This window comes from Durio zibethinus, chromosome 8 (genome assembly GCF_047325235.1).
Source record: "Durio zibethinus cultivar Kanyao isolate XHJ-2024 chromosome 8, ASM4732523v1, whole genome shotgun sequence".
Lineage (NCBI taxonomy): Eukaryota > Viridiplantae > Streptophyta > Magnoliopsida > Malvales > Malvaceae > Durio > Durio zibethinus.
Genome location: NC_143169.1, coordinates 5,841,791 through 5,866,466, shown reverse-complemented (window position 1 = coordinate 5,866,466; position 24,676 = coordinate 5,841,791). Strand labels below are relative to the sequence as shown.

At 28.9% G+C, this 24,676-nt stretch overlaps 1 long non-coding RNA gene and 1 pseudogene across 6 annotated transcripts in view; both read right to left on the bottom strand.

Annotated features, from left to right (window-relative positions):
- Nucleotides 1-809: 809 nt before the first annotated feature.
- Nucleotides 810-24,676, bottom strand: part of LOC111278772 (uncharacterized) — an 85,951-nt gene continuing 62,084 nt past the window's right edge. For 3 of the 6 annotated variants that reach the window (XR_016344004.1, XR_016344003.1, XR_016344012.1), the window contains 2 exons: nt 3,465-3,511; nt 810-1,148 (listed from right to left, as the gene is read on the bottom strand). This is a non-coding gene — a long non-coding RNA (uncharacterized LOC111278772). The remainder of the gene's footprint in view (nt 1,149-3,464; nt 3,512-24,676) is intronic. The other 3 variants (XR_016344006.1, XR_016344007.1, XR_016344009.1) reach the window with 1 other exon arrangement.
- Nucleotides 21,958-22,753, bottom strand: LOC149517345 (phenylacetaldehyde reductase pseudogene; annotated as a pseudogene).

The window sequence follows — 24,676 nt, the reverse complement described above, 5'->3', positions numbered from 1 at the left end:
ACAAGGAATTTTGTGGACACATGCTTTTCTTTTTACAAAACAATGTTGTGAAAGTTAATTTGTTTGAATTTTATTGGAAAGAAATATTAGAGTGAGCAGTGGAAGCTTGATTTAATTTTAAGTTCTAAATTGTTGTGCTATTATTAGTTGAGAAAGTGATGAATCTTTAATAAATAAAGAATATTGTCACCTCTGATGTTTAATGTATATGATGAATTATTTTAAGAGAATATCTTAGTAAAAGCTTTGTGATTGGATATGAGTATTTAGAAATTCAAGATGATATGAGTTTTAACGTATTGAAATATCTTTTTTTTTTTTTTTTCGAATGGTTGATTAAAAAGAACAAGTTTTGAGGCAAGATGATTATTTTTTTTCAAAGTTCAATGAAACAATCATACGGTAAGAGATATGATTGCAAAACTAGAGGAATGAGATATTGATGTAAATCAAGTTTCGAAGATGAAACTTCTTATAAGGAGGGGAGAATGTAATACCCCAACCGAAATAATAATTGGGCTAGACTAATACTAAAGCCCATCAGTTTATTAAGACATTTTTAGTAAAAGAAAAAGGGCTGAAGTATTAGATGAAAGGAAACCTAACTATCGTGAAACAGAAAAAAAATAAAGTTCTTCTTCCTCATCTTTCTTAGGATTAGAGAATATGAAAAATCAAGTTGGAGATTCACAATCAGAGGCTACTATCAAGTTAATCCCTTAAAGGTGAGTACATGGCCTCTTTTTATTTCAAAAAAAATATCAAGTTGATTGCTATTACTTGGAGTTGAAATTTTGAGAGAAAAACCAAGAAAAATCATGAAATCCTTCATTAATCTTGATGATCTATTTTGTCACGCCCCGAATCGAGGCATAAACACGGCCATATTACCTTGAAGAAAATCTCAAAGTAATACAAAGCCTTCTTTCTTAAACATTCTAAAATTCATCAATAAAACAATATACCAAGTAAAATTCATATCTTTAATCCAACTGATGATATATCTTTATATATCCAAATACAAACCTTATAAAATACAAAAACCTCTTAAAATCTCATTGGCCAACATATTCTCTGACGATTAAGTAATCATACCCATTTTATCTTCTAGCTTCACACAAGACTAACCAAACTTATCACTTAGTCATCTGTAAAGAAAAAGTAAAAGGTGAATGAGCAAACCACAGCTCAGTAAGTATAGGCTCAAAAATAAAGGGAACATAAAATATTCTTATCCAAAATCCATTAGTCCTTATTTATTAAAGATTCATCACTTTCTCAACTAATAATAGCATAACAATTTAGAACTTAAAATTAAATCAGGCTTTCACTGCGCACTTTGATGTTTCTTTCCAATAAAATTCAAACAAATTAACTATACAAACATCTAACTCGCATGATCAAACCTTAAATACTTTCTTAATAAAAATGTAGAACCAAATCAAGTGAACATCCTTCTTTACGTATATAAAACTATTTACCACAATTATAACATTTTGGACTAAATCCATCAAAATAAATTCTCCAACATTATAATCTATAAATAATTGCATCAAAATTTCAACATATCATTTCATTCCAACTCCAATATTCTATGCTTTTAATTCCAACAATGTACACTCATATTCTAATCTTCATCTTTGATCAAGGATTCACTTAACACTTATCAAATAATTTCAAAAACTTATTAAGTCAAAAGTCTTTTCTCAACCCATAGGATCTCCAACGACCAAATCGTTCTCTTAAATAATCTTTTAACTTATAAACTATATCTCATTATAAGTGGCGTAAAAAATCTCTTCAACTTATAAAATTGCATTATATCAAAGTAATTACACTTTCTCTTAACTACAAAATCCAAAAGCAATATATAAATATCAACAAAATAACTACACCAAGAATCCATTGAATCATTGATTCCTCAAAATTCATTGAAACTTTAACTACTCCAAAATTCATCGAATCATTTACTTGTACTCACCACTATAGTCTATGGATCAAAGTTATGTCCTTGAAAAATTATCACATTATCCAGAGGTCATCATCTAATCCTAAAAAATCTTCACATAATATATAGATTGTAACCATACTCATAGAATATCTCTTTCAATCCAAGGATCATAAACTATATTCTTTGAAAATCATCGTTAATCTACTTATCATAAATTAGCTTCTTAAAAATCTCCAAAGATTATAATCGTAGTTCTTAGAAAATCCTCAAAATCATATTATAAGCTCCTTAACATCTCACATAGTTTAAGGATCATAACCTGAACTCTTAGAAAATCTCCATGAAACATAACTTAAGCTTTTAAATAAAATCTCAACACAATCTACAAATCATAATCTACCTCTTAAAATTCTCCAAAGATCGTAACCTAAGCTCTGATACCACTTTTGTCAAGTCCCGAGATCAAGATGTAACATGGCCGTATTACCTTGAAAAAAAATCTCAAAGTAATACGAAGCTTTCTTTCTTAAACATTCTAAAATTCTTCAATAAAACAATCTACCAAGTAAAATCTATATATTTAATCCAACTGATAATACATCTTTATATGTGCAAATACAAACCATATAAAATATAAAACTATCTCTTAAGATCTCATTGGTCAACATATTCTCCGACGACTAAGTAAACTTTCCCATTTCATCTTCTAGCTTCACACAAGACTAACCAAACTTATCACTTAGTCATTTGTAAAGAAAAAGTAAAAAGGGAATGAGCAAACCACAGCTCAATAAGTATAGGCTCACACACCTTACCAGATCAAGCATCGTTTTCTTGCACATCATATAGATCATTCAAAACATTCATCAAATCATAATATCAAAACATTTCAAGATCATCGTTTTGTCAAATATTTCATAAATTCATAAATCAATGTCAAAATATGTCACTTCATAAATCATTGTAAAATACGCTATCATTCAAATATCATAATCAAACCAAATCATGGATCAATCATTAAAAATCATCGTAAATCATCATTATCATAAATCATCATTATCATTCAAATCGTTAGCTACGGTCACTACTATAACCCGTGACATTGGCCGTATCGACAATTTCATTCTTGTGATCATTGCTAACTATTATAACCCATTAGCCAAGGCTTACGCTAGCTACTATTACCCGTTAGCCAAGGTCATATGATCATGTCTTTGCTAACTACTATTACCCATTAGCCAGGGTCGTAGAACTAGTTCTGGTGTCGATGATCCCACTTCCCAGGGATGTAAAAAAAATGTAACCATCACAAAATCATTCTTTAATCATAAATCATTTTCTCATTTCATTCATAAGCATGATCCATCCTTTATATAAAGAAACACAAAATAATCATATGCTTGATCCTATTTTCATACATCGAAAATAAAGAAATAAAACATTCTTTCATTTAGAAACACATATATATATTCATAGATTCGAAAACAAGCAAAGTGTGTGAGATTCTACTTACCTCTTTTCGATTCCACCACTTAGTTTTCCCCCAAAATAATTAATAGCCTATCCAAGATCATTTCAACAGATCAGAATTTAATCAACCCTCTTTGAGACCATTTATACAAAAATCAACTAAGTTACACAAAGGGTTAACTTAACTAATTAATGCTGGCAGCCTGACCTCTTTTCATTAAAACAGTCATATCTCAATATATCTAAATCAGAATTATGATCTCTTTAATGCGTTAGAAACTAGACTTGATAAGTTTTCTAACCATATATAGCACACCTTGTAATTCCTTGTAGATTAATTATAACAATTTTTGAAATCCACTTCATATACTGCTGCCAAGCAGCCTGTATACCTTCTAATAAAAACTATATATTTATTCACAGGAAACTCCAAATTCAACTCTGCTTATTTCATTGGAAAGTACACTCGATAAGCTTTCCAAAAATATATGGCTTAATCTGTAAATCCTTGTATACAAATTAAGAAGAATTTCGTAATTCAACCCTGATGCTGTTGTATTACAGCCTGCATATCCTTAAGTTAAAAATAGACAACTCTTCATAGAAAACTCGGATTTGACTTTTGTTTATTTCATTAGAAACTAGATTCAACATGCTTTCCAATGATATATAATAATCACAGCAATAATCTATCCATTAATACAAAATTCTATTTTAATTCATTATTACAAATCACAACATCTCATCCAAAAATAGAATTTCTCCTTCAATCTTTAAAAACTCAAATCCTTACTTTCAGCCAACAAACTCCATTCAATAATCATCAATAAATCTTAAGAACATGAAATAAACAAAGCCCAGTAATTTACCCAAATAGATCATCAAGATTAATGAAGGATTTCATGATTTTTCTTGATTTTTCTCTTAAAACTTCAACTCCAAATAATAGCAATCAACTTGATATTTCCTTTTAAATAAAAAGAGGGCATGTACTCACCTTTAAGGGATTAACTTGATTGTAGCCTCTGATTGTGAATCTCTAACTTGATTTTTCATATTCTCTAACCCTAAGAAAGATGAAGAAGAAGAACTCTATTTCCTTTCTGTTTCACGATAGGTAGATTTTTTTTCATCTAACACTTCAGCCCTTTCTCTTTCACTAAATAATGTCTTAATAAACTGATAGGCTTTAGTATTAATTTAGCCCAATTATTATTTGGGTTGGGGTATTACATTCTCCCCTCCTTATAAGAAGTTTCATCCTCGAAACTTGATTTACATCCACATCTCATTCCTCTAGTTTTGCAATCATATCTCTTACCGTATGATTGTTTCATTGAACTTTGAAAAAAGTAATCATCTTACCTCAAAACTTGTTCTTTCTAATCAATCATTCGAAAAAAAAATATTTCAATATGTTAAAACTCATATCATCTTGAATTTTTAAATACTCATATTCAATCACATAGCTTTTACTAAGATATTCTCTTAACATAGATTCATCATATACACTAAACATCAGAGATGACAATATTCTTTATTTTTGAGGCTTTATTGTTGATTGACATTCTTTTAAGAAATGCTTATGTCATGACTTGAAGAGAAATATTTTATAATGATAGTCATAAGATAAACATTCAATGATTCATTATTTTGAGGTTTTGTATGGAAGTAGATCAAAGTCTTAGACTTATTGGCATAAGGACAAAGAAGAAAAACTTTTATTTCTTGAATTTATAGAACAAATGGTTGATAAATTTTGGTTGATTAAGTAATGGTTTTTCTCTTTTTTTTTTTTAATTTTTACTTTCTTGATTATCACTACATGCACTTAAAAATTCTAACTTATCCAAAATGAACTAATGATCCATATGGGTGAGTAGGTGACAGAAAGAGATAAAAAAGGTTTATGGGTTTAATGGTCATTCCTCAAAGAGAAGCTATTCAATTTTAAGCATCCGTGTTTGATCTAGTATTGACTTTTATTAGGACATAATGTAGGCCAAGGTTCATGGTTTTCAAAGAAAGGGATAAATTAGCCCAAAATAATTATTTAAGGGTGATTTAAACCAATGATCATTCTTTCATTAGAAGAATTCATTTTTGGGATTGGGGATTTTGTACTTTCATTTTTCTATGCCTCCCACTCAATCATTCTTTTTTTTTCATCTATATCTCCCCCCCTTTTTTTTTATTCTTTCCTTCATTTTTTTCCTTTTCTTACTTTCTCATTTTTTTCATTTTCATTTTTTATTTTTTGAGTGGATTCAAAACTTTAAAACCTATTATTAGACATTTTGCCCCCCAAGATTAGGGTTTTTTCTTCGACATTACCATACTTAACTCTTTAAATGCATCCTTTTTGCCTTATAGAGTAGAGAGATGATCCTTTGTCAAGGTTTACTTTGAAGGAATTTTATTATGCTCAACGCAGTAGTAAGAGATAAATTTCTTATATTTATAAAGGGATGATGAAAGATGGTCATTTATCAACTTAAGCGTAATTACTCAAATTCAAAAAGCAATTCTTCTCGGAAGAAAAGGCTTGAAGAAAGTTTTTTTTTAGGTTTTTTTTTGGATTTTTTTTAGGATTTCCTTGGACTTTAACTTTTTTTGAACTCTCTAGTCTTCTCTCATTGGTTTTTTTTTTTCATAAATTTATTGAAATCTTTTTATTTTTGGATTGATTTGATTATCTTAAGTGCATTATGTCATAATATAGGTAATTTTTCTCCCTTCCTTCAAAGCCTTTGCTAATTTTTTAGCTCCTTTAGCTCTTTTTGCTTTTAAACCCTCTTCTCATAATCCTTTGCACTCCAAGAAATCAAAATTATAACCAATGGGAGGCCTTTATACAGCCAACCCAACAACTCCAAATGGTCATATTTGAATCTCCAAAAATGGCACCAAGATGCATTGATCATGTGATACTTGTATCTATGGCACACTAGCACTTTTTTTTTTTCATTTTTGATCCAACATTTTATTCTTTCATTTTGTTACCAAAATTCAAGTCATTAAGGGATCAAATTATGCAATATACTCCTTAGAAAAATTCTGGAAATTATCAATTCAAAAATAGCTTCAAACTTCTTAATGCAACTATTAAATTTCAAGCATGTATAGAGATACTTGAAAAGTGATAATGCATTATTAAGCTAAAGAAGACAATTCCAAATGAGAATTATGAGAATTGAGACTTGAAATAAGGTTCTGGGAAGTTCATTTGACTTAAAAAAAATCATAAAAGAAAGGGTTAAGAAAAACTCCCCTAAATGGCAAGATATAATAATCACTCTAGTTATGGCCTTTTCTAACTTTTACCACCATAAATCATCCAAAATGAGTCCAAATACTCAAAAATTCCTCATTTTCTATATTTTCTCCTACACATGAAATAATTATGCATTTAGGAGTATTTTTGTCGAAATTCTTAAGGATCAAGCTAAAAATCAAGGGAAATTGCACTAAAATTAAGTATGAAAATGCTAACATTTTAATGCAATCATTATTACATAACCTTTTAGATTTTTTAAGGCTTGGTCAAGCTTGACCAAAACTAATGCTACTTGGGAAGCAACCCAAGTTTTACATTTCCTTGTTGATGTTTTACATTTCCCTATTACTTATTTAATTCTTAAGACAAGTATGCCTTGATCTTGTTTGTTTTAGGAATAAAGATGGAGTAAGGATGACTAAAGAAGCCAAACCATTTGGCCAAAAGAAACAAAGATAGGGGAGTTTTCTTTAACCCTAAACTTTTAATTGTTTTGAATTGTTATGCAATTCAAGTGTGGAGGTGGGAGATTTTTGTTCTAAAATTGATTGTCAAAAATTTTTTTTTACCTTAAAATCTTTATTTTCAAACCAAGTTAACATGCCTTCAATCATGATAATGTAATCTTAGTTAATTTTTCATAAATTGTTCATGAATGACTTAAGTATGTTCTAAGACAAGGGTCAATGTAGTGAAGCATGAAATGATGATTTAAGTTGGTTTTTCTTTGGTTAGCGAGTTTTATGTTTTGTGCATTTTAATCTCGATCTTTGACATGCATCAATTTTTCTGAAAAGTTATGTAAGTATAAAAAAGGCATAAAGATTTAAGGCATGAGTGTAATTTTAGAATTTACCAACTCAACCTTTAAGGTAAAATCCTAGGTTGTACTTGACTTAAGAAGATGATTTAGGCATTCTTTGGACCGTTTAAGCCTTTTTCAAGCCCACCCATGAATAAATCACCCTTAATACTTTTAATTTGAGCCTAATAGTCCTTTTTCTTGTTTATTTACCCATATCAAATAAGCCCTAGCCTTTTCTTATGAATCATCTCTTTTTCTTACCTAACCCACATTGCTTATGTATGTTATGGACAAGAAAAGAGAACCAATTATATTTAGGATGAAAGAAGGTGCAAGGCAAAAGACAAATAAAAAAAAGCAAAAGCTAAAATAACTGTCCACAAAATAAAAATGCCTCAAGTTTTATAAAAGTTCTCGAGTCCAAGTCTAAGTAAGTAAAGGGTTCTACGCCTAAAATTTCTTTTTTTCTACCTTGACCCTAGCTACATTACAAGCCAATAAAAGACTTATTGATTTTGAGTCAAGTATGTAAGTTTACATTAGTGGAGACGAAATGAGGAACGTAAACATATGAAGTATGCTTTAGATTTGAATCAATATGTGATGGCATAGCTTACATACTTTTGCTTAGATTGCATGTATAGATTAGAGATAGATTGATTTTATATTCATGAAAGTTGCATGAAGGTGAAAACTTGCTTATGATTAAGTTTTAAGTCTATATTCACAACCATCTTGACATTATACCCTAGTGCATGATTGATTACTTATGAAATTTTAATTATGAGCACATTTATATAATTATTGGCATTATTAACTCGAGGATTTTGCCTGAAGACAAGCAAAAAGCTAAGTGTGAAGGTGCGATGACTTTATAATTTATAGCTATTTACATATCCTTTGAGAGTTAAAATTTTGAAAATTTTCAAGAATTTAGCTCAATAATGATGTAAATTGGTGATTTTTAGGTTTGTATGAAGAAATTTATTACTTTGAATTTAAATGCTTAAATCCATGCAAATTATACTAAGGTGACAAGATGAGGCCATGCATGCAATGATGAGTGATCCATGCAAAGGTGGTAGCCATGTCTAACCCAACATGAACCAAGAAGCCGATGGGATCCAAATGAAATTAAGCCAAAGTTAAAAGGGAATGCAAGAATGATTCTTGTAAATTCTAACGAATCCCACGATTAGTGCAAAATCAAGGAGATATGGTCTTTAAATGCTGATTTGTTACATCCCCAATATATGGTCTATAATATTTGGTTGAATCTCCTTCTTGAATTGCAAATTATGTTGATTTGAAGAATGTGTGGCATAAGTATTGAAGGCAAGAGCAAAATTTGGCTAATCAAGATCAATCACATTGATGGAGATTCCTTAATCAATGGGACATTAATTGATTTCAAGATCACTTTCCAAAGTTAAAGGTGTCTAGGTTCATCCCCCTTGGCCAAACCTTGAACTATAAATAGACCATGCATTTCACTTGTAAATAAATCCCTTATCATTTTTCTCTCTTTAGTTTAGGTTCTTTTTAGTTTTCTAAGTTCTTTTCTTTACATTTATATTTAGCTAGAGTGATAGACTAGCCTACTTTTCTTAGTTTCAAGTTTAGTTTTCAATACAAATTAGTTTCCATTTTCATTTCAAAGTTTCTTATGTTAATTTGCATGCACAATCTACATTTCTCAAGCACCATTATTTACTTTCAAAAGCTTTTAAGTTTTGGCTCTGATCATTTCCATTCACTTTGTTAATTTCAGCCATCTTTGATTTGCATTACAAAACTATTTGTTCTTTAATTTTTAACTTCTAGTTACCTTGCAATCTTGATTCCCTTTTGCTTTACTTACTTTTCATGGCTAGACCTTGTTGCTACCAAGTGATAGTTGGTGAGCTAGGTGTTCAGTCCTTACAGTTTTCAAGTTCTTTTTGTTTCATTTCAACTAGCAATTTCTTTGGATTGTCTAAATATAAGGTCTAAAGGAATCATTTTGGTATTTGGCCATGCACCCACAACATAATCTTTAAGGGAACGATAACTCTACTCACACTTTATTACTTGATGTGATTTGTAAACTTGTAGGCTATAGAATAAACAACAGTCATTACATTATAGCCGCACTAATCTAATTCATCATAATTTAGATGTTATGCAGGTTGAAAAAAAATGTGTTTGACAATTTATTTTATACAATTATGGATATCAAAGGTAGAAGAAAACACAACATCAATGCAAGATTGGATATGGCAGTCTACTATAGATTGAAAATATTAGAATTGGTGGAAAGCAATGGGGGAACACTAAAGCCTCTAGCATCATATACTATAAGCAATGATGATCAAAATGTAGTGTGTGCTTGGATGAAATAGTTGAGACTTCCTAATGGGTTTTTGTCGAACATAGCTCAATGTGAAAATGTTGATAAAGGCAAGTTCATTGGGATGAAAAGTCATGATTATCATATTTTTATGCAATCATTATTTCCAATTGCCTTTTATGACTTGCTGCCTAACTTAACTTAGGATGCAATAATTGAGTTAGTCTCATTTCTTTACAGATTTATGCTTGATTGAATTACATGTAGATCAATATTAAGGGTTCTTAGAATTTATGAACCTTTCTAAAAATCTTCAACATCTAGGTAGATTTTCACAGTAAGCTTGCTTTTTATGATTTTCAAAAATTAAAATTTCATATTTATGTAGAATTTATTTTTTATAATTTCTAAAAAATAACTTTTATATTTATTTGGAATAAACTCATTTTTAAAATATGTAAAAATTAATTTTTATATTTATTATATTTTGCTTTCAATTAAAATTTATTATTATTATTTTATTTTTATTATTTTATAATTTCCCAACATTTACACAGAATTATTATTTTTTTAATTTGATTTTTATTCCCTCTAACATTTAGGCATGGATTTCAAAATCTTTATTTTTATTATTTTTGAAGCTTTGTTTGTTAATATTATTTTTTAGGAAATTTTAAAAATATAAGTAACAATGAAAATGCATGAATAGTCAAAGACGATATAAACATGTCTATTAGTAACATAATAATGTGTAAAGCCATTAAACAACCAAAATCAAACATAAGCTAAAATAATCATATACTAGTAACAACAATAATAAAAAATAATAATATTAACAATAATGCAAAAAGCTATCCAACATTCATATGATTTAAGTTATTTTATTAATATTTTTATTATTTGGATTTTTGTATTTATTATTTATTATTTTTGTTTAATTCTCTAACATTTAGGCAGAATTAAATTTTTAAAACACGATTTTGAATTCTCTCCAACATCTAAGCAAGATTTCTAAAATCATTTTACTTAAAAATATTATCTTATTTTATTCCTAAAAATCATTTTTTTGAAAATCATTTTTGTATCACAAAATTTCTATGCTTGACTTTTATTCAAATATCATTTTATTTCATTATGCATCCATAAGCCAATTGATTTTTCAAGAATGTATTTGTGTTTTTTTTTATTACTACAATTATTATTATGAATTTTTTAAAAATCCTAAAACAATATTAACTGGCATAAAAAAACTATTTCAATAACCATATTTACCAAATAAAACATATGTAATATGAGAAATAGACAAATGGCATTCATACAGGGTGAGCAAATAAGAACAAGGCACATGCAAAGAAAAGATGGAACAATAAATTAAGAGAGTGAATGAACAAATATCAAAACAAAGGTAAGAATTAATGGGTTAAGAAAACAGGTAAGCATGAAATTACATATGCAAAAAGTGTGAACAATTTTAAAATCAAAATTAAACATAAAAAAAGTCAAATAAAATCTTATACCATAGAAAAATTAAAGTCCATTTGCTAACTTGTTTGATATAATAATAAAAATAACCTTTCATTTTCAATAATTTCTAGGCAGTATCCTTAGCCATGGTTTTTGAGATTACATACCAAATCTTAAGCCCTTACAGTAAACTTGGTTAATAAACCAAGTTTCATCAATCTTAACATTTGAAGTTTGAAGTTTTCCATTGTACACAATTGCAACTATAGAAGATGTTAAGACCACACGTTTGATAGAGAAAGTCTTAAAACATGAGTTTAGTACATTCAATGTTCCATTCATGGCAGGATCAATGAATTCTATTTGTTGATTTGTGACATCATGATAAAAGGGAGATGTTGTGTGGAAATACCTTTACAACCTTTAACAATAGAATCATAGGAACCTTTTTCCAATAGGTTTGCTGTAAACAACTTCAGCTTATCCTCAGCACCCTCATGTAAATGCAAGTGCTATGTCTTTCTTGGATCATTTGGGTCACGAACAGAGGCTTTGGCAGTGCAACCATGAAGAAAAAAATATTTAAAAAAGGCATGATGCAATGTAACCAGGGCTCTAGTTAACTTCTTCTTGGCCTTTTTTTTTAAACCTCCTGCCCAGCTTTTCCTTTTTTTGTTTTCTCTTTGTTCCACAAATGCACCTCTCTCCTTCTATTATTTGTTTAGTTTTTTTATGTAGTTTTTTTTCCATGAAGCCACTATCCCACCACTTATGCCCTTTTTAGCTTTCAATTTTTTTTAGCCTTGTTCTCTTTATACATCCATACAGTCTTATTTTTTTCTTCATGTGGCTTCTCAAGCAAAGCCAAATGGGCCTCTTTGATTCCTGGGTTAGGGCTATGTTTTATGTCCATCTTGGGCTTTTAATTGAGCCATATTTCATGAACTATCATGATTTAATTTCAACCAAACTTTGTTTTATTATATATATTTATATATATTTTTTAACATCCTTACTATTTTTTTTTTAAATTTTTTATATATTTTTATTTGTTTTTATATTTTTATCTTTCGTTTAATGGCCAACAATGGGCCTGTAATGGGCTTTTTTATCGGGCCATTTTGGACATTCATTTGGACTTATGCAACGGGCCTCACTATGGGGCCCATATTGGATCTCACATCAAGGCATTTGAAATGGATCGTGAAATAGTTTCAAAAATAATGATTAGAACCCAATTGTAGAATCGAGCTTGAATTTAAAGAGATAAAATATCTCAAATAAAATTAGGTGTCTACAGTTGCTCCTTTTTGCATATTTATGATGATCAAGAATAATGTAAATATATAAACAACAATTTTGTTAGAATACTACTTTTTAATAAAAAAATTTTTCTTGCTTATTTTTTTATTTTTATTTTTTTCTAAAAATAACCAAGATTAAACCATGAGTTAAAAGATAAGGATGACAGGGATTAAACTGTAGGTTGAGCAAAGTGACTGAGACTAAACTATGGTTCAAATGAGGTGACCAAGATTAAACCATAGGTAAAATAGGATGATCGCTAATCTAGGCTTACATGCCAACTAGTCTAGGCATTCATCCTAGCTAATTTTGGGCTTATATGCCAACTAAACTAAGCTTTAAATTTTCATAGATGTTAGCTAATCTAGGCTTACATGCTATCTAAACTAGGCTTAAATTTGAGTACTAGATAAACTGGGCTTAAAACTTCATTAGGGCCTACTAATCTGGGCTTAAAACCTAAGTGCCAACTAAATTGAGCTTAAATTTGGGTGCTAGATAAGTTGAGCTTAAAATTTCATTGGGTGCTAGCTAAACTAGGCTTATATTTTCATGGGTGCCAACTAAACTGGGTTTACATTTTCATGGGTGCCAGATAATCTAAGCTTAAACTTTTCATGAATGCCAGCTAAATTAGGCTTAAAACTTGGGTAAACTTAATTTTTTTTGGAAAATTGATGATCCCTATTAGAAATGAAAAAAGTAAAAATTTTCTCTCTTAATGGATTGGATAATTATGTTCCCAAAGATTTCTTTTGATTTAAAAATACTTCACTACTTAAAGGGGATAAAATAGGTGTATACATTTTCAGCTAATCTAGGCTACATGCCAACTAAAGTAGGCTTATGTGTCAGCTTAATCTAGGCTTGCATGCCAGGTGATCTAGGCTTACATGCCAGCTAAACTGAGCTTATGTGCTAGTTAAATCTAGGCTTGCATGCCAGTTAGATTGGGCTTAAAACATGAATGCTAGTTAACCTGAGCTTAAATTTTCGTTGGTGCTAAAGAATCTAAGCTTAAAACCTGGGTGCCAGCTAAACTAAGCTTAAATCCTTTCTTGGGTGGCAAAAAAACTAAATCTAAATTTTTCTCGAGAATTAGCAATCCTTATTAGAAATGAAAAAAGTGAAAACTTTCTTTCCAAATGGATTGAATGGTTCAGCACATTGAGGTTTTTTGTTCATTTAAAAGGGTTTATCCACCTAAAGAGGATAAAAGAGCATATACTTTTTTCATGTAGGCTCACAAATGAAATATAAGTTTTTCTAAAAACATGAATCCCTTAAAAACCAAACAAGTTCAACACTTTTTTAGCCTTCAAATGTGACATTTTGGTATATGTCAAGGTTAGATGTAAAGGCTTGAGATTTTAAAACGTTATTTGGAAATGAAAAAAAAGGTTGAGATTTTCAAAATCAACCTTTCTCAAACTTTTGAAACTTTGATATTTTGGATTTTTCAAAAAGGTTTGTCTTCTTTTTGTTCAGCATCCACCTCATTTAGTATTATGGGTGGCCTTTATAATTTTTGCTCTAGATTGCCCTTTTGTAAGGTTTTCACCCTATTTATTTTTTATTTTCTTTTTTTTATTGATTATCATACCATGCACTAAAGAATTTAAACTTATTCAAAAGAGGATAATGGTCCAAATAAAAAATTAGGCAATAAAAATGGATCAAATAGGTTCATAAGTTTCATGGGTTTCATGGCCATTCTTCTAAGAGAAACTCTTCAATTTTCAAGCTTCAATGTTTGATCCAATACATAACGTTTTATATTACATAACGTAGGCTAAGGTTTAGGGGTTTTCAAATAAAAAGGATAGATAGGCCCAAAATAAGTGTTTAAAGATAATTGAAACCAAGGATCATTCTTTTATGTGAAGGATTCACTTTGGGATATATTCCCTATCATTTTCTAGTGCTTTCCACCTATTCATTTATTTTCTCTTCTTTTTTTTTCCTATTTTCCTTCAATTTTTCCTTCTTTTTCCTTCATTTTTTTTCATTTTTTTGTCATTTTTCCTTTTCATTCTATTACTGTTTCTTTTCTTTTTTCTTTAAGTGGATTCAAAACTTTTGGAAACTTTTATATTAGGCCTTTACCTTAACATATTGGATTCCATTTGGATATCATGAATTTTAACCCCAAAATGCATCATTTTTGCTCTAGTATAGAGGGAGATCCTTAGTTAGGGTTTATTTTGAAAGAATTTTATCAGGTTTAAAAGGCTTACAAGGGATAAATCTTTACATTCATGAAGGGATGATAAAAAAAAGGCTATTTGTCATTTCAAGAATGATCACTTAAATTAAAGAGTAGTTTCTTTTAGGAAATGAACTTGAAAAAAGGTTTTTTTATTCCAAAGTTCTCTTATCTCTCTTTTCATTTTTCTTTCTTTTTTTTTTTTTTGGATTTGTCAAGTCTTTATTTAGATTTATTTAAATTTCTTAATCGTATAATGTCATAACCATTTTTCTTTTATCATTTCATTTCTTTCCTTTTTTTTTTCTTAATTTTTTTTGACATGCCCCCTTCATAAATTGTACATAAATCTACTTTACCAGCAATGTGATTCATGGAAGATGCTTTATTTTAACAAACGACCCTTAATGGAAGTTATTGCGAGAAAAAGGGTTATGCGAAAAAAATGGGAAAATGGTCATATGGAATGAACCCATTTAAGGTATCAAATGGTTAATGTTACTTTACCAAAAGAGAATGAATGGTTTAATCATAATTCACATTGTCATAAAGGCACTGAGGTCTTTCTATTGTTTGATAAACATGCCTCTAAGACACTGGACTAGGTCAACTTTGGGGTAAAGAACTAAAAGGTTAGTAAGTTTGAGGTTATTTTACAAAACTTGGTGTGGCTTTGACTTTGGAAAATTTTAGAGCTACAGCATCACATTGACACATCAAAAGTATGCATCTAAATTCTTTAAAAGAAAAATCATGTATGCAGGATATTTTAGGAACCACAATTTTTCTTTTTCAATTAGCTATTTCATTGTTCATGGCCTTGGAAAAGAGTATGACCTTTTGATATCATAACATTATCAGGTGAAAGAAAAGTTCACAAATTCAAATTCAAGGTTATTGAAAGCTCATGGTTGATGAGTGGGATCAATTGAATGATTTTAGAAATGGGTTTAGGCATTTTAGAAATTTCTAATAATGATTGCCAACTCTTTTGAGACTTAAAACTTTCCTTTTTTTTTCCTTTTTTTGTCTTTTTTTGTTTTTTTCCTTTTTTTTTTTCACTTTTTCACTTCTTCTTGCTCTTTTTTTTTTTTCATTTTTAAATGCATTTTTTTCTATAGTTTCAATACTTAACTAATGGGGCTTTTATTCAAATCTAACATTTTTCCCTTTTGCTATTTTTCTTTCAAGGAAAACCTAGAAGTCCAAAACTCAAAAGCAATAAAAAAAAACCTTAAATGAGAATATAAATACATAAAACATTATGATGCATAATGTCCACTCATGTAATACAAACTTTCAGACTTGACCCAAAAGTTCACATTCCTAATAGTACTCATTAGATGACATTCACATTTATAGAAACAAAAGTTTTGCATTTGGCGCTTTAGCTTTAAAATCATTGACCCTCAATTCCACTATTATCAATCATCAAAACCACTAACCAATTCTTTAAAATTTATGGGATCTACATCAATCAAAGCCTGAATTGTATCCTTGAAGGTAGTATAGTTTTTTATAGAATGCCTTCCAACCCCATAATAGAATTCACACTTAGCATTGAGATTATATCGCTTTGGGTAGGAAGGCCTTTTAGGTCTTGCAGGGAAAATGGAAATCATATGATTATTGACAAGTAAGGTGAAGAGCTCAGCATAAGACATTGAGAGTGAATTATACATCTTGACTCTTTTTATCTTACGTCTTTGTGAATAGCTTGGGTTGATCTTTTGTTTTGTGAATGTTTGCAATGAAAAAATTAGAACATATGGATGAAATGATTGAGGAAAGTTAGCAGCTCGAGGTGTCGGTTAGGAACAATATGGTAACCATTGGGAATAGTTATTCACCAAACTTTCTTATATCATGGTGAGGTTTCTCTCATTTCACCCTTTAACAATTATCTTTTGAGTGTATTCATCAAAAATATTCCCTGCCTTTTAGTAGAAATTTCCACATTGGCATCCATAATTCTTTATTTTTTTGTATCCCATCATTGATTATGCCCACAACAAATAGTAAATTGACAAATTCTAAGGATGTATTACTAATAAGCTTATCATAGTAAGGAGATGGAATGGTATCCACAAATAGAGAATTTAGCTCCCTACTAGTTAAAGGTGGTTAGACTTGCTTTGTAACTTTTTTTCATCTAGTAGCATATTCTTTGTAGCTTTTATTAGGGCTTTTTCTCATGTTTTAAAGGGTTAATCAGTCTAGAGCCATCTCCAACATGTGTTAGTATTGCTTCAAGAATGCTCGTAATAAATCCTTCTAAGTATGAATTTGGCTATTTTCTAACCTATAATATCAATTGGTTGTTGCCCTAATCAAACTTTCTTAAAAGGTGTAAATAAGTAATTTTTCATCACCAGCATACCCAATCATTTTGTGATAGTATTGAGCCAATATGTTTTAGGACATTCAGTTTCATTATACTTCTCAAATGTTGAAACCTTGAACTTGGGCGGAATAACCACATTTGAAATTAGCTTGGATTACTTTGCATCACAAGATTTATCCTTACTTTCAACAGCTTGAATTCTTTTTTTTCCAAGAGACTATTTCTCCTCTGTTTATCTAGATTCCATGATTCCTCATTTAAGGGTCCTAAACTAGGCCTTTTAGGTTGGTCATTTCCTTAAGCAAAAAATTCTTCAATAATCTCCTCCATCTCTTCTTCAAATCAATATTCTCCTGATCCTTAGAGGAAATCATAGGGATTATTTTTGAAAAAATTCATTCTTTTTAAAGCAAACATGAATTACATCATATTACGTGGATACATAAATGGATGAATGAATGAATGCACAATGGCTAAAGTTTTTTAGTGAAAAGTGTAAAATTTGGAATAGGAGCAAGAATCAGAAGCAAACCACAATTCACATATCTAAATTAAAAAAAACATTATATTAACATAAAAAAACATTTTCTAAATAGAAAAAATTTGTAAATCATTTCATTTCTCAACAACCTATCACTTGAAGACTTTATTTAATCAAAAGTCCCATCCATGGTCATCATCATGCTATCCCTTTCTCATTGTTCCTAAATCTTTAATCTGTTATTATAGTTAGATTGAACCATTTTGCATCTATGAGTGATTGCACCTTGCATTTGAAAGCCTCACAATTCTCAATGGAGTGCTTTATATTCCCATCATAGTATTCGCATCTTGCATTTGGGTTAAAATATTTTGCGTATAGAGGCTTTAAAGGCCCTAAAGGCACAAAGACAACAAGGTGTCTCTCAAATAGATAAAGAAAGAGCTTTTCATATCTAATGGGTATAGGATCTAACTATCTCTTTTTCTTAAATAATTTTGGGCAACAGTCTAACTAGGAATTCAAGAATTTGGTGGTGGTGCAAAGGTTCAAAATTGAGAAATTGGTTGAAAAGGTGATTAATGAATGGCAAGCTAAAGATTTTGGTACAAATATAGACTTCTCAAAATTGTATAAAGTTTTAGGGCCTGATCCTAAATGCTTAGAAAAGAGGCCGAAAATAGACATGAGAAGGATTTAAATGCAAGTTAAAGTTTGAAGTAATTTGTGGAAGTTGTATGGAACTTGGTAACTCTATCATGGAAATCAAATTCTAGAGCTCAAATGCTTAGGTAGTCAAATCTTTCATCACTTTTATGATCTTGTCTAGACCATCATTATTGCATAAACCACTGAATGCTTCAGCAAGCTTAGGAAATGTATTAGGCCCAATAGGAATTGGTTGATCACGAGTCCATGAATTCATAGAATTGACTTGAGTTGAAAATGGTAAAGACCTTTAAGAAGGCTCCAAAATAAATTCCTTAAGCTTCTCAATTATCTTCGTCAACTTAATGAGCTATTTTGTCATCTCTCAAATGTCATGACCAAACTCCTTTTGATTACATTCTAATGCACTAATTGAAGCTCCAATTGATCTTCCATATTTTCAGCTTTTTATATCCACTAAATCAAATATTTTATTTCAAGGGTTTAAACCCAAATGTTTATGCTATTATTCTTGCTGAATGAATGACACAATTCCTAATTTACATGCTACAAAGAATATGTTTATGAATGCCTAAGTATTGAAATGATGCAAATATATCTACAAAAATGGAACAACCCAAAATTACAAATCACCTTAACGATGAATGTAAAATACACTGATTGAATTCCAAAAAGATGACAAAGTCTTTAATTATCCTAAATCTCTTCTTTTTTTTTTTTTGCCTTTTTCTTCTTTTTATTTCGACTTTTTTGTATCCTAACTTTATTTACACTGTTACCTTAAACACAAATTGCATTAGAATGCCCCACATATCCTACTTTTAGGTAATTTGTATGAAAAAATTTTGGCGTAGCTTTTAACTTCTAAATAATTTCTACAAGAGATTGTCATTACTGATGGCTTCATGAAAACTTCTTTTGCTAATGACAGACCTAAAATAAATACCTCATCTTAAAATATAATGCCTATATAAGGTATGTAACAAAATTAAAAACTATACAAATAAAAATGAATCAATAATCCAAGACAAATAAATAATGAAAATAACAAAACGACTATCTAATACTATAGAATAATACAATAGAATTTATATAGTGTTCTAACTTTTAGTGCTTTTCTAGAAGGCAGCATGGCTCTATCCTAAGTAAGCTTCCTATGGCTCATGATATGCTTAGTCAAGATTTAGTCATCTAAAGATTCCTAAATCAAACCTTACATCATCGTCCATTTTAGACTAATAAGGCACACCAATCCTCACCCATTACAGGCTACAAATAGGTTCAATCTGAGTGTAAGTGTTCACTAGCAAATGCGGAGGTTATCACCTCAAGAGAGCATAGCTACTTAACTTCCTCTTAATAATGATAGAGCCTGGATCTACAGCTCATGTATGTAAGTGAATATACAAAAGTGTGCAAAATGTGCAAAGCAGTATATAAAAATAACATAAATAAATCACAAGTACAAAATCAAGACATGATACTAACATGCAATTTATTTATTTATTTTATATTTTTTTGAAAAATTAAAATGAAGGAAATTAAATTAAATATCAAATAAAACAAATTAAATCCAAAATTTTTGATAATTCATGATTAAAATTTTTGGCCTAACTCTCATAAATTCCCTAATGGAGTCTCCAAGTTGTCATAACGTATCAGTCCGAAGACTCGATTGCAAGATGTAACAAATTTAAAATCATAAAAACACAGAAAGTCGCCACCAATATTTTTATGATATGATTGATCACCCAAAAATTTTATCTTTTTAATAAAACAATAAAAGGGGGTTAAAGCTTATTAAAAAAATAATTTTGGTCTACGAAACAGAATTGAATTCGAAAGTTGGTTATATGTGAGCAAGAATTAACACCCACACAACACCCATAAAATTGGTATCAATTAATCATGCGTAATTTATAATTTTGGACAAAAAATGGTTTATATATAAAATTTAATTATAATTCCTTTTATTCTTAAAAAATAAAATTATTTAAAAAATCTTTATTTAAAAATGCTATGAAAATCTCTAAATTAAAGAATTACCTTAAAATTCTTCAATATAAAGGCAAAATTTGAAGATAATCCTTTCTGTCTAAGATTTACCATAATATTTCCTTAAAAGTAAGATTTACCATAATAACTCCTTGAGCGTAAAATTAATATTATTTGAAAATAATAATTATTGGTAACTCTCCAACACTTAGGCAGAGCATCAAAAAATTATATTTCTCAAAATATTATTTTAAATCCATTTTTAAATAATATTTTCCATAAAAGACGTTTATGCAAAAAAAAGATGATGCCACAATTAAACAAGAAACAATAATAACAATTCAAAGAGATGAGCATGTGAATTTAGGATCTTAAAATCTTGTTTTTATTTTTTATTTTTTATTTAATTTTATTATTTTGAAATATAGAATTATATGAAAATTCGTAATGAGATAAAGTTTTTTAAATACCCCATCATCTAGGTGGCATTCGAGAATTATTTTACAAAAAAGTCTTCGCACAAATCCTTAAGAATTTAGGATGATTTTGGAGTTTTTGGTAGGTTTAGAATTTCAAAGGTTTTTTTAGGGTTTCACCTATGGCCTAGGGTTTTGGGTTTTACCTAAGATTTATGGTTCGTGTTTTATCTAATATTAAGGGTTTTAGAAAATTACAAGTCTCTCTAAAAATCTTCAACATCTAGGCAGATTTTTGGAGCAAGCTTTTTTTTTTATGATTTTAAAAAATTAATTTGTCACATTTATTTGAAACAATATCATTTTTTATAATTTTTAAAAATTAATTTTTATATTTATTTGCAATAGACTCATTTTTTTAAAATATCTAAAAATTAATTTTTATGTTTATTATATTTTCCTTTCCATTAAAATTTATTATTACTATTTAGTTATATTTTATTATTTAATAATTTTTCAATATCTAAGTGAAATTATTATTTTTTTAATTCAATTTTTTATTTTCTCCAAAATTTAGGCAAGGATTTCAAAATCTTTGTTTTTATTATTTTTATTATTTTTGAAGCTTTGTTTGTTAATATTATTTTTTAGGAAATTTTAAAAATATAAATAACAATTAAAATGCATGAATAGTCAAAGGCAATAGAAACATGTCAATTAGTAACATAATAATGTGTAAAGCTACTAAACAACAAATCAAATATAAGCTAAAATAATCATATGCTGGTAACAACAATAATAATAAATAATAATATTATCAATCAGCAAGAAGCTATTCAACAATCATATGATCTAAGTTTTTTTATTAATATTTTTATTATTTGGATTTCTGTATTTGTTATTTATTATTTTGGTTTAATTCCCTAACATTTAGGCGGAATTAAATTTTTAAAACACAATTTTGAATTCTCTCTAATATCAAGGCAAGATTTCCAAAATCATTTTTTTCTTAGAAATATTATCTTGTTTGAATTCTTAAAATCCTTATTTTTGAAAATCATTTTTGTAGAAGAAAATTTCTACTCTTTACTTTTGTTCAAATACCATTTTATTTCATTATGCATCCACAAGCCAATTAAATTTTCAAGAATATATTTTTGTTTTTATTTATTACTTTAATAATAATTATTATTATTTTAGAAATCCTAAAACATTATTAATAGGCATAAAAAACTATTTCAATAACCATCTTTGCCAATTTAAATAGTTATAGTTAGTGATACACCAAATAGAACATATGTAATATGAGAAATAAACAAATGGCATACATATATGTGAGCAAATAAGAATAAGGCACATGTAAAGAAAAGATGGAACAATAAATTAAGAAAATGAATGAACAAATATCAAAACAAAGGTAACAATAAACAAGTTAAGAAGGTAGATAAGCACGAAATGACATATGCAAAAAGTGTGAACAATTTTAAAATCAAAATTAAAATAAAAAAGTCAAATAAAATCTTATACCTTGGAAAAAGTAAAGTCCACTTGCTAACTTGTTTGATATAATGACAAAAAGGCCTTTCACTTTTGATAATTTCTTAGCAGCATCCTTAGCCATGGTTTTTGATATTACATACCAAAGCTTTAAGCCCTCATAGTAAAATGGGTCAATAAACCAAGTTTCATCAATCTCAACATCTGGAGTTTAAGGTTTTCCATTGTATGCGACTGCAACTATAGAAGATGTTAAGACCACAGTTTGACAGAGAAAGTCCTAGCACATGAGTTTAGTACATTCCATGTTCCCTTCACGGTAGGATCAAGAAATTTTCCTTATGGATTTGTGACATTTTGATAAAAGGGAGATGCTATGTGGAAATACCTTCACAACCTTCAACAATAGAATCATAGGAACCATCTTCCAATAGGTTTGCTTTAAATAACTTTAGCCTGTCCTTAACACCCTCAAGTAAATGTAAGTGTTGTGCTTTCTTGGATCATTTAGGTCATGAAGAAAAGCTTTGACAGTGTAAACATGAAGGAGAAATGTTTAAAAAGGCATGAAGTGGTGTAAACAGAGGCTCCAATTAACTTCTTGGCTTTTTTTTTTTATTTTTGTTCCATAAATGCACCTCTCTTCTTCTGTTATTTGTTCAATTTTTTATGCAGTTTTTTTCCATGCAGCCACTATCCCACCACTCATGCCCTTTTCAGCTTTTAGTTTTTTTTTTTTTTTTTAGCTTTGTTCCTGTTATGTGTCCATGCGATTTTCTTTTCTTCTTCACATGACTTCTTAAGCAAGGCCAAATGGTTATTTTTGATTCTTTGGTTAGGGCCATGTTTCATGGACTCATATGATTTAATTTTGGACCAAGCTCCCTTTTATTTTATATATTTTTATATATAATTTTAACATCTTTACTATTTCTAATTATTTTTATATTTTATTTATATATATATTTTTTGAAATTTTTATGTATATATATTTTATTTGTTTTTATATTTTTAATTTTCGTTTACTGGCCAATAATGGGCTTTTAAAAAGAAAATCTTTTATTGAGCTTTTTATCAGACCATTTTGGACATTCATTCGGATCTACGCAATGGACCTTACTATGGGACCCATATTAGACCTCATACTAAGGCATTTGAAAATTGACAGTGAAACGGGCTTAAAAATAATAGTCAAAGCCCAATTGTAGAATCGAGCTTGGATTTAAAGAGATAAAATATCTCGGACAAAATTAGGCATCTACAAGAACTTTAAGATTAATCAACTCTAAACTACTAATTGTTACACTATATTTCTATACAAGAAATAATACAGATCTATTATGTAATTTTATAGGTTCAATAACATGATAATGAAATTGATCGTCATATCATTAAGCTCTCCCACGGACCAAGGTGTATGACAAGGTGTTATCAAGGATACTTTGTCAATGGTTACAAGTTTCATATTTTAGACTATGGACAAACCCAAAAAATAATGAATAGCAGTGCATTCATTGAAGGAATTTGTTACAATGATTTTGAAGGTGACCTTTATGTCATGTTGGTAGATATCATTGAGTTAGAGGATTTTGAATTTGGCAATAAGCTTGTACTATTTAAATTTCATTAGTCCAATATGAAAAACGGTGTTCATATAAAACCCTATCATGGCCTTGTTGAAGTTAAATACAACTAAATGCTTGCAAGTAATGAACTATTTGTGTTAGTTGAGCAAGCTCAACAGGTGTACTATAACGCCCATCTATCTAAAAGGAGAGCTAGACGAGATTAGTGCACTTTGTTTAAAATAAAGGCTAGGAGTAGATTTAAATCCAACAATCGTGATGGAGATATAATTGACATTAATGAAGTGGTTTATTAAGAAATGGGAATGTCTAATATGAAAGCTATTACATGTTCAAAGGAACTTGATAATTCAAGAATTCTTGCTCATGGTAATTATGAAGAGATTAATGTATGAGAACAACTTGAATAAAAAGAGGAAGAAAAAGAAGAAAAAGAAGAAGAAAAGGAAGAAAAAGAAGAAAAAAAGGAAAAAAAAAAAGAAAACAAAGAAGAAGAAGAAGAAAAAAAAGAATTTGAAGATAAAGATGAAGATGATAAGGAAGAAATGAAAATAAAGAAGAAAATAATGAAAAAGATGATGAAGAAGATGAGAAAGAAGATAATTAAGATGACATTCGACATATATAGAAATTAATATGCAATTAATTGTAATATTTGTGATATTCTTTAACATACTGCACAATATGTTATTATAAATAATTCTCTCATATGTTTGTTTATGTTGTTGATATATGTTCTTAAATATATTGTTAAATACATTTACATTATTATTGATATAAGTTCTTACATTGTTATTACATGTTGTTTAATCTAATTTAATTATTAACTATATATGCTATATTTTGCAGTTATAATGCCTAAAGGAAAAGTTTCTAATAAA